The sequence below is a fragment of the Capra hircus genome, chromosome 24 (assembly GCF_001704415.2).
Source record: "Capra hircus breed San Clemente chromosome 24, ASM170441v1, whole genome shotgun sequence".
NCBI classification, from domain to species: domain Eukaryota; kingdom Metazoa; phylum Chordata; class Mammalia; order Artiodactyla; family Bovidae; genus Capra; species Capra hircus.
The window spans coordinates 39,359,059-39,370,962 of NC_030831.1; the positions used below are offsets into that span (position 1 = coordinate 39,359,059).

Here is an 11,904-nt window from a genome sequence, read left to right on the forward strand (position 1 = left end):
ATAGAAAGCAGAAGGAGGCAACAGAGGATGAGATGGTTGGATGGTATCACTGACTCAATGGACATGAGTTTAAGCAAACTCCGGGAGACAGTGAAAGATGGGCAGGGAAGCCTGGCATGCTGCAGTCCATGGGGTTGCAAGGAATCAAACACAACTGAGCGAGTGAACAACATGAGGGTGATTCCACAGCAAGGAAGGGTTGTTCTACTCTCCTACATGAGAATTTACATCTCTGAGAGGTCCAGAAGCTTTTTAGTCAAATCACAAATCCAAGTCTTTGGACACCTTTCGTGTGCACCCACGAGAAGATGAACTGGGACACAGTAAAGTTCTGGGTTCGGGTGAACCACAGTTGCAATAAGAATTCAGAAAAGGGGGGATTTAATACAGATTGAGATCAGAGGCAGGTGTAGGTTTCATAAATGCTGACACTTAAATTTGGGAAACCTTCTCTAAGAAAAAGATGATACAGTTTGAATTTACACTTAAGTATAGGCTCCATTAGTTTCATGCATGGTTAAGCCCACACTGAGTGGGAGGGTTCAAGAAATCAAGCTTAAGAGAAAAAAAAGAATACATGGTCTTGGTAAAAATCATATCACAAGAAAGGTAAGGTACAAGAAAGAGGGCTTGGTGAGTATAAAATCTATGTGTTCAGTAGCTAGTCTTTCCTGGTGGCTCAGATGGTTAACAGTCTGCCTGCAATGTAGGAGACCTGAGCTCAATACCTGCGTTGGGAAGATCCTCTGGAGAAGGGAATGTTCTTGCCTGGAGAAAATCATGGACAGAGGAGCCTGCATGGGACCACAGCCAGGCGCTATACGAGGCCCAAAGACACACAGCTGATGGAAGATGTGATTCTTGCCTGGCACCGATCACTACCTAAGGGTTGATGTCTCACTTGCAGAGGAAGGGTGCAAACAAGAAGGAAGGACTTAACTAAATGTTAACCATCCCCAAGTGACAGTATCTGAAGCAGTCCTCTACACCCATCAACACTGACCTGGTTCTACTTCAGAACTTTCATCCCAATCTGAAATCCTATTTGTGTATTGCTGGTCCCCCAGCTTGAAATACAGCATCCAGGAGAGCAGAGGTGACTCCAAGATGCTGTCTGAAGGCACCTGCAGAAGGCACAGTAAGAACTGAAAGGCTATCTGATGGGGGTGGCAACCTGCTGGGTCTCAACTGAGACTGGGCCATAGTGTCAGACAAGCTTCTGAAGACCCTTAGGCTGCATCGCAACTGTAGGTCCAAGGACTGGAAGCTCCCTCTTTTTTTTTTTTTTTTAATTTGGCTGTGCCAGGTCTTAACTGCAGCATACAGGAGCTTTAGCTGCAGCATGCAAACTCTTAGTTGTGGCATGTGGTATCTAGTTCCCTGAGTAGGGATCAAACCCGGGCCCCTACACTGGGAACGCCGAGTCTTGGCCACTGGATCACCAGGGAAGTCCCCTGGAAGCTCCCTCTTGAGTTCATTTTTCTTTGCTATTGCTTTTGTTGTTGAGTCACTCAGTTGTATCCAGCTCTTTGCAACCCCATGGACTGTAGCCCACCAGGCTCCTCTGTCCTTCACTATCTCTCCGAATTTGCTCAAACTCATGTCTGCTGAGTCAATGAATTCATTTTCAGATCCTATTAAATTGATGCCTTGTTTTGTTGCCCCCATATGAAAGTTAAGAATCTCACAATATCTTGAAAATATCTCTAACACCCAAAGTACTCAGCCTGATTTTGATCAGCAGATCACATTTTCTCATAGAATCATCTCTGCTTCACTGACTTCACTCCATTTTTCTATTATTCATCATAAGGAGAGAAAACTAACCTCAACTGAAGATGTATTAAAGAGCCACATATTTTCAATTAGACATTCATTTCATACTCCAGACCACTACACTACATGATTATCATCCCTACTTAACAGATAAGAAAACTAACCCTTAATCCTACTTCCTTAACCTTTTAAATTTTATATTAATTTCCTAGGGCTACAAAAGTGGTAAGTGATGGATCAGCCATAGAGAAACCCAGACAAGGGTCTTTCCTTCACGCTAAGCATTCTCACAATCATTAGGACTATTTATTTCCAGTGTATTATCTTTATTAAGACACTAGCCAGTAGGGTTTCCCTGGTGGCTCAGTGGTGAAGAATTCGCCTGCAGTGCAGGAGACTCAGGTTTGAGCCCTGGGTTGGGCAGATCCCCTGGAGAAGGAAATGGCAACCCACTTCAGTATTCTTGCCTAGGAAGTCCCATGGACAGAGGAGCCTGACAGGCTACAGTCCATTGGGTTGCAAAGAGTCGGACATGACCCATCAGCTAAACAACGACAGGAGTCTCTGTCCGTTAACTAGACACTTGTGATGTACCAGGTACTATGTGCAGTGCTTTGCATGGACTGCATTGTTTAACCCTCATAACCGTGGGATCTCGGAGAAGGCACTGGCACCCCACTCCAGTACTCTTGCCTGGCAAATCCCGTGGACGGAGGAGCCTGGAGGGCTGCAGTCCATGGGGTCGCTGAGGGTCGGACACGACTGAGCAACTGAACTGAACTGAAATGAAAATTACATAGACCCGGTCGACTCAGTGACTTCACTTCACTTTTCACTTTCATGCACTGGAGAAGGAAATGGCAACCCACTCCAGTGTTCTTGCCTGGAGAATCCCAGGGACAGGGGAGCCTTGGGGGGCTGCCGTCTGTGGGGTCGCACAGAGTCAGACACGACTGAAGTGACTTAGCAGCAGCAGCAGCAACCTCGGGATCTAAACATTACGGCCATTTTGTAAGTGATCAAATAGAGTCAAGAAGTGAAGAGACTTGACCCGCGTCACACAGTGACCACCCAGCAAGCCGAGGAGCCCATCCCAGGGCTGTCAGATTCCAAGACACACACTGTTACTGCTGTTGTTTTAGCCACTTCCCAGGTGGAGCCAGCGGTAAAGAATCCGCCTGCCAGTGCAGAAGACACAAGAGAAGAGGGTTCAGTCCCTGGGTCAGGAAGATCTCCTGGAGAAGGAAATGTCAACCCACTCCAGTATTCTTGCCAGAAAAACTTCACGGATAGAGGAGCCAGGCGGGCTACAGTTCATGAGGCCACAAAGAGGAGCGCACGACTGGGCAACTGAGCACAACTATTAACAGTAGCCTCTAGACAGTGCAGTTTCTTCTGCTTGTCTTTCAATATTATTAGAAAATATTTTACCAGGAGTATGCATTGTTCTTGATACCTGAAATAACAGAGAGGTTTTAACTGGAAGGATAAATAGGAATGAAAATTATTCCATCTTCTGAACATTTCATTTTCCACCCTAATCAGTCCAAAAGTAATAATTAAGCTTCGACTAAATATGATCACAAAAAATATGTCGTGAGTTGCCAAAATACCAATCGCTGAGAGGAACTAGCGTTACATACAATTTCTGAAAATTTTTGGATTACTCTTTTAACAAAAGGTCATCTGTCTCCAGACTCCTGTTCTTCCAATACACCCTACAATGATCACCAGATGAACACTGTCTTTCCTACTCCACTACTTTCAATGGCTCCCTAGTACCTAGCAAAGTGCAAAATGTTGCTTAGTCTCATATTCACCGTAAGGCCACACACTCTCCTGAGACTCATCTCCTATTACTCCGCAGGGTAAAGACTACATTCCAGTTACCTTGAGGCCTCCTGACTTTCAGAATGTTCTATCTGGAATGTCTTCTCAATGACTAGTCAAAGTCCAACTATCTTCCAAGGACCCAAATGGAAAAGCCAAACTTGAAAATGAAGACCGGTCAATAGATTTTTCCTACAAAGGGATGCACCTCAGTTACCAAATACATAGAAGGGGGCATGTGAATAAGCACTGAACATCATAGAGTATTTTTTAAATTAGCGTAGCCAAGTGACAAACCCTACTTGATAAAATTCATGACACCGTTAATTCTAAGAAATAACACAATACGTAGCACTCTGCCAATTAAGTGGTGACTCATATGTTGGAATTTTAATTTTCTAGTTACTTAGATAACTCTTTTACACTTAATTACATATTCTCTGCATGCACAAAGAGAAACAAAATAAACTAGCCAAGGTATTCAAAAAAATTCTATTACACGTCAAAATCCAACTTTCTCAAATTGCATGCTGATTCAGTTACCGTGGTCTATGCCTTTACACAGTAAATACCACCTATGTTTCTTCATGGGTGATGCGCTATTTCTTATGCATGCTCCATTATGTCTCCAAGATTTCCTTCCAATCAACTGACACCCAATCTCCAATTTTTGATGTCTGCGTCTTTATCAATGAATTCAGTTGCCAGTTTTCTTTCTGCCATATGGCTGAGAGCAACTGTAAGACATATCCCAATTTCAGAGATGTGCAAATGTGGAAAAAAAAAAAAAGGTTTGTTTTAGAGAAAGGATGAAATGTGGGGCTTGACTAAAACACAGAGAAAGTCACTACTGGAGAATGTAAATACAACATTTATAAAAAAAATGACCAAAGAAGAGAGATCTACATAGATGGCTAATGGGAAGCTGTTATAAAGCTCAGGAAGCTCAGCTCAGGGCTCTGTGATGACCTGGAAGGGTGGCGATGGGGGAGTGGGGTGGGAGGCAGACTCAAAAGGGAGGGGATATATGTATGTATATATCCCCTCAAAAGGGAGGAGATGTGTATGCATATGGCTGATTCTTTTCACTGTACAGCAGAAACTAACACAACATCTTAGGGCAATTATATTCCAATAAAAACATTAAAATAAAACATTTTTAAGGAGAAAATAGTTTTTCTCTTCTTAATTCAACATCAAGATCAATATCATGGCCCAGCCCTCATTCAGCTTTTGTCTCCCTCCATCTGATCCTTCTCCCCTTCTTCTGAGTACATCTGCTCTACTGATGTCCCCATGACACCAATTAGAGATGGCAGAAAGGGAAGCAGGCTGCCTGCCTATCTTCTCTCAAAGAAGCCGTCCTTTTTTCTCACGGTACCTGCAGTATTCTCTTCTTGGATCAGACAAAACCTCTAGAACCTACCTAATCTGAGCTGTGGCCAGAGCAGCAAACTCGTTAGGAAGAGGACTGTGTGGTTAGAAACAATTGCATACAAGAGTCTGAACATTCTCATTTTTAAGGAAGTGGCCATGCTTTTTAAGCCTTGTCGACTATTTTTTAATAGAGAAGCATAAGTCACATGTGGCCTCACTTCTTAATCCAATTCCATAAATATTTACTCAATACCCTACGAGTTTAGACCTGTGCTGGTCTGGGAATGAAACTCCAAGCAAAAGGAAAATTAGTCCCTTCAAAGAACAGGCATTCATTCAGTTTAAGTGGAGAGGAAAAAAACAGTGCATGAGGCAGAGGAAGTATCCCAACTGTTCTCTAGATTAAACACAAACCTTTCTGCTTTTTCTTTTCTTTTTTCAAGTCTGTAAGGAAGGATTATAAGAACAGTGCATCAAAATGTCAGCCATCTAAAAATTAAGTTGTCAGCTTTTTCCTCTGTACTGCAAATTACCAAAGAATTAGGGGTTTGGCGCTAATAGAAGCTTACAACTGTGAAGTGTGCAATTTAGCCAATCATGGTTAAGTCTAAAAATGCAACACCAAAGACATTTCAACGAATTGAGCTGCAGTTCTGGTACTTAATTTCAACTTCTCTATTTGGGCTATCCTTCCTTTTTTTTTTTTTTTTTTTTTGGGTTTTCCTTCCCTTTTGCATTGGCAATGTGTTCTGGACAGTGACACGGTTAAATAAGAACTGCTCACAGGTCCCACGTACATAATATTCTCACATGAGAAAAGGTCAGTCATCTTACTGAAGAGGTGGCAAGAAGACCCCAGGCTGCAGCTGTTCTGTGGGTCTCCTTTATGCTCACATCACATTCAAGTCAGGAATCACAACAGGAAACTGATTTATTACAAATTCGGGTGCGGCCTGTCTGGGATCATCTCTGCACTAGAATGCTCAGTTCAGAGAATTCAAAAGTGATAAATTATAAAATCGTCTACACATAAACCAAAAACTTACATAGAAATCAATGACCCCAAATCACTGCAGGTTATCTTCTACACTTGTGAAACCTCTTGCTTTCTTTTCCCCATTTTTTTTTCTAATTTCCAATTGCAAACACATCACTGGAAAATACATCAGATAGAACATTGTCTACCCAGAAAGAGATTGTATCTCGACAGACACCACACCACACACTTTTGAAAGACAAGACTAACCACCTACACAAAGAATTTAGCAAGAATGCTACTTAGGTACAAAAAGAGTAAGAAATATACTGGCTCTATTCTCTGCATTGATAGAGACTCGTTAATTAAGTATGATTTTTCAATGGCCCTCCTAAAAAACTAACAATATTTTCCTTAATAGGAGGAAGAGTCAATCATTTCTACTACTGCACACACACACACACACAAACAGTTCTGCTTCCTTAATCTCTGAAACACACTTTCCCATGCAGGCTGGCATCCATATCTCATGCTTCAAACGATACCTTATGGTGCAGTTCAAGTTGAGAAAGGAGAGCCTCATTCATGGATCAGGCAAAGTTAACGCCGGCAGATGCTTCAGACCGTCTGGTGTTGCCTGCCCCACCCTTGTTTCCTTTGAGCCATAGTGATGTCACAACACCAGACAGGGCAGGGCAGTGACTTCACGGCTCCAGTCCCTGCTTCTGAGCACACAATTCTCTGCAGCCAAGAGGAATCAAATGAGAGCAGAGTGCCGAATTCTCAACAAGCTAGCAGCTGTGTAGCCTTCCGAAAGAAAGATGCTGCAGTGATACCATCAGAGATCTCTCTAAAGGAAGCGGTGCCAGAGATAAACCTGAGTCATGGTTTTCCATAGTAAGTCTCTATTTCACGATAAAGCTGACATTCACAGGAAAACAATGGCTGGATCCTTAGAAGAGGCTGGGGAGGAAAGATGACCAAGGAACTCTAGGACTTAAGTAATCTCTCTCCATGAGAGTCAAATTCTCAAGGAAAAGAAACATGTCTTTATTTTTCAGCTCACTCTTGGAGTTCTATTTTACTGGAGAGGACATGAATTCTATTTTGTGAATTTTAAGGGTTTTTTTTTTTTTTTCCAAAAAAATCACTAACTTAAATACCCTGGAAAAGTATGTCCCTGCCATAATAATCCAACAAACTGTAAATCAAGGAAGGATTCACAAAATACTGACATCATAACATCTCTTGGTCCATGAACAGTTGCCTCCCTTCTTCGGCAGCCCCTTAATGCATTTGACCAATGTTTCAAGACCAAGGTATGGACAAGAGAGCTTCTGATCAAGTTAAAAAAAAAAAAAAAAATCCCAGGTCTCCTATTTCAACACAATTCAAAGTTGGCCCAAGTCCAAGCACTGTAAAAGAATTGACAAAACCTGCTTTTAACCTAAATAGCACTGGTACAGAAGAAATGACTTAAAAATGAAATGTAAACAGCTCACTGAGATACTGACCTTTGACCTCCATCTTCTCAATCCTTCAGCTCCAAGGGGTTTACACATTAAATAAAGCGGCCACTCTTTTCTACTGAGAAATCATTCAGAAAACACATTCTGCGCTGCCAAAATTATTTGCCTAAAGTGTATTAGCTCGATAAACTGCAGTAACTGGTGCATCTGGTATGTTGCTTTTCTAAACCACTAGAAAATCATAATGCAAATGAGACTATTTAGTATTCAGCTATTTTATTTTCATCAATGCCTTCTGAAATTAACAAATTAAAGTCAGGCTTCTTAATATGGAATTTATTTCCTCTCGAAATGACTTTGTTACTCCAACTAAAGTTCTGAAAGTCTGATACCAAAATTAACGTGCATTAAAAAAAAAAGCTGTTTGATCCAAGATACGAATCACCTCCCATTCCCCAGAGTTTACTCAAACTCGATGCGCTTTTTCCTTAATAGGGCTTTTCTGCTCAATTTGCTGTATAATTACTGCGTCTAGGGTTCCCAGATGATAAATGGAGGTTTACCATTTTTGTTTGAGACATTAAAAATCAGTGTAAAATTCAAAAAGACTGTTTTTAGTGCTTGGTCTGATCTGATGGCTCTTCTACTAGGAAAGTTATTGCTACCAGGATAAACTCCAACGCACACCTGGCCGCCCCAGAGACCCTAAAATGCCCCCCCCCCCAAAAAAAAGGACGAGCGGGATATCTGCAAAAACAATTCCGCCAGACTGAGGTTTAAAAAAAAAAAAAAAAAAAGCTGAAACACCAAGTTAAACCAGAAATGCAAGCGACGCGTGACAGGGCTGCCTGGCCCTCTCAGGATTTCTCAGGCCGGCCTCCAGGCGTAATTAACAACACATGTTCTCTTTATCTTTCTATGTGTTCTGCAACCATCTCAACTTTAACCCTGGGCTGGGACTGAAGGAGAAAAAAAACCCTAGACAACTTGGGATCCGGCAATCTGGAAACCGAGCAGAGACCGCTCCCGCGGCGAAGGACCACAGGGGCAATAGAATAGGTAACCACACCCACCGCATTGCAGAAGCCGTGAACTTGGGGGGGGGGGGGGAGGAGGGGAAGGAGGGCGAGAGAAGAGGGGAGACCCCAGACGGCGGGGGGCCCCGCGGCAGGAGCCGGGAAACACTCGCCTGGAACTGGCAGAGACCCCGACTCCCGGGGTCCCGAGCCCCGCGCCCCGGCCTCCCCGCCCCCAGCCGCCGCAGCGCCGCCCGCGCACACGCCTCCCGGGGCAGCGCAGCCTCACGGACGCCAGGTGAGCTGCGCCGCCCCCGGGTCCCCGGCCCCGCAGGTGCCCGAGCACCCCTACCCCAACTGCGCACCCCGTTAGGAGGACGCTGCCTCCTCCCCCTCCCCGGCCACCCCGCTGCAGCCTCCGCCGCCGTCCGGGGGCCGCCGCCCGCCCCACTTCGGCGAAGCGGACAAGTTACATAAAAGCGGCGGCCGCTTGGAGCGCAGATGCTTTTGTGCGAGCGCACCTTACCGGCCCCGCGCCTGCCGAGCCCCGCGCAGACCCTCCGCCGCCGCGCGCAGTGTTCCCCGCGCCCCGGGCGGCGCCGCAGTGTCGCCCCCGCCCCCACCCCACCCCGAGGGGTAACTCAAAACATGGCGCCCGGGACGGGGGGAGGGCTCGGAAACTGACGGAGCAGGGGCCAGCCGCCCCTCTCGGCCGGGGCTCCGGGGGAGGCCCCCCGGGCCGGAGGCCAGGGCTCGGGCCGCGCGCCCGCCCCGCGATGCTGCAGCGCAGGGCGGGCGAAGTGGGCACGTCCCCCGGCGCGGCGCCCCGGCTCGGCCAGGCTATTGGGAGGGGGTCCCCGCAGGGGTCCCGGCGGGCCGGGCGGGGAGGGTGCCCGGCTCCCGCGATTCGCGCGGCTGAGCGGCGCTGCAGCCACGCGCCTGCCCCCGGCCTCCGGCCAGCCCTGCGCCCCCGGCGACCCTGCACCTCCCTTGGACCCCGCAGCCCCGCAGGCAGAAAAGTTACCTGGGCTGGGCCGGGGGGCCCGGGCGCGCGGCGGCGGCGGCGGGGGGACCGGATGGGGCGCGCGTCCTCGGCGCGGCGCGGCGCGGAGGCTCGGGCGTGGGGAGGCAGCCGCAGACACGGGCGCTCGCCGCGCTCCCCGCCCCCCTGGCAGGAGACTCGGGAGGCTCCGCGGGCTGCGGCGGGGCACACGCCCAGGGACGCGCCCGGCCCGGCTCGGCCGCGGGGGAGGGGGCGCTGGGGACTTCAGGGCCGTTGTGCCGCCGCCTCCGCCTTCTCCATCCCGGCTCAGGGTCGGGCTGGGGAGGACGCCTCCCAGACCGCTGCCAATCGCCTGAGCCTCCGGGTTTCTACTGCGATCACTGCTGGGCTCTCTATCCGCCCCGCACCCCCATCCCTCCCAGACACCCCCGGGAGAGTGGGGGGAGGGCGTACCTGACCTTCAGGTGAGTTATTTACTGGCTTGGGGACTGCAGGTTCCCCCCCCCCACACACACCTTTTTGAAAGGAAAAAAAAAAAAAAAAATCAAATTGGCGGCGTTTTGCATCCGGTAGGTGTCCCAGAAAGACTAAGTTAATGGAGAAGATCTGAATTAGAGGTTGAGGGAGGTTTCCTGTTTTTCAGGCAGCCTCTTGCTCCCCACCGTCTCCCCATCCCCAACCTAAAGCTGCAGTTACAGGTGGTCTTCCCGGCCTAATGGGAAGTCATAATTGATAACGCTTCCCACTGAAATGGCGCGGGGTTGGGGCGGGAGGGGGGGGGGAGTGGTTTGCAGGCAAAAGAAATTATTCTATTTGTCTCGCAATATCACAGCCCTAGCCAAGTAACCAAGGCACATTTATTAAAATGTTAAAGGGCTTCTCCAAATACTTCTAGTCACCTTTCTGGGAGCTCACCGACTCATTCAGGGAGGGAAAAAATGGATTAACACAAGTACTGCCTTTACTATCGAGTGCCAGATACGTGGTGCACAGTTAAATGGCTGCGGCAGAGCTTCGGAACCGGGTCTGTCGTGACCCGGTGTTTCCAGGACAGGGAAGATGGCAATAGAAAGGGGAGAGGGCTCTACAGTGCAGGGAACCATATTCAATGTCCTGTAATAAACCTGATGGAAAAGAATAAAAGGGAGGGGCATTTTTCAGACTGTATTAGAGACAAGAGTTGGAAAACTGTGGTTCCTGTGTTTCTGTGGTGTTTATGGGCCTGCATTCTATAGGTTTGCAGCTTTGAGAAATTTTGAGGAAGAAAATGTGACTTGAGTTATGTCACAGGAAAAATATTCTGATAACACTGCAAATACTAGAAAGGATGGGCAGACAGGAGGTGAGTATGGCATTGTTCCAAGGACCAGAGATAAAGACCTGAACTGTCTTTTAAGTGACAGACAAAGGTGACAGTTCAAACACTGGTTGTGTTTGGTGATGACCTGTGTTCATTTCCTATGGGGGCCACAAGAGTGTTCAGAGATATATATACACATATATGTAACATCTGTGCATATATGGCGGTGTGTGTTGCATATGAGATCTGTGAATAAAGAAAGGATTTCTTTTCCTATTTTATATATGCACACTAAACCACTTTCCTTTAAAGTGGACTTGAACAAATTGTATTGTTTACAGTATACACTGCATTGGCATTATCACTGGAGATACAGATGGTTTCATATTTTCATTCATTTTATTGCAGTATTTTTGCTATTTTTTTTTTTTAATTGAAAGTGAACCGCTTTCTCCCTGACTGATGAATCTTGGATCTTTCTAGTGATGGAAAAAATCAGTAATAGTGTATGAAGGTCTATTTTCTTGGGAGAAAATGTTCAAATACTAAACATTAGTTTTAAAAGTTAGAAGTACCTAACTATTCTTCCTAATACTGCATGAATTCAAAATTTGGAGTAAAAACCATACTGCTTCATAGTTTAATAGTTAACCTGGGAAGCGATTATTATGAAACTGTTTGGGCTTGACCAAGGCTCTATGGTATTCTTCTTTGTTTTTCCTAGCACACATATGGAGAAAAAGAAAGGCCAAACAAAAATTCAGGAGCATCACAGAGCTAGCTCATCAGTACTTGCTTGTATCTCTGTAATAAACACTCTTCTTTCTACCTTGTGAATATCATGCCAAAGCCGCTGCTAGTCATCTGTCTCCCCACAGTGCCTCACTGGGTACATTGCAAGCAAGCAGTGAACACTTGCTAAATGAATAAATGGACATGGAATAATGAACTAAGTTGTCACTTGGACGGTTCTTTTTCCTCACAAATAAAGGACTATTTCCAAAATGCTTATGTTTCAAAAGCACTTCACTTCAGTCGCTCAGTCGTGTTCGACTCTGCGACCCCATGAATCGCAGCACGCCAGGCCTCCCTGTCCATCACCAACTCCCGGAATTCACTCAGATTCACGTCCATCGAGTCAGTGACACCATCCAGCC

At 46.4% G+C, this 11,904-nt stretch overlaps 1 protein-coding gene across 10 annotated transcripts in view; it reads right to left on the bottom strand.

Moving 5' to 3' along the window:
* Positions 1-9,492, bottom strand: part of EPB41L3 (erythrocyte membrane protein band 4.1 like 3) — a 137,801-nt gene extending 128,309 nt beyond the window's left edge. For 4 of the 10 annotated variants that reach the window (XM_018039683.1, XM_018039684.1, XM_018039680.1 and 1 more), the window contains exon 1: positions 9,469-9,488. The gene's annotated coding sequence lies outside the window, so the exon portion shown is untranslated. Of the gene's footprint in view, positions 1-9,468 lie in introns of all 10 variants that reach the window. The other 6 variants (XM_018039686.1, XM_018039685.1, XM_018039682.1 and 3 more) reach the window with 3 other exon arrangements.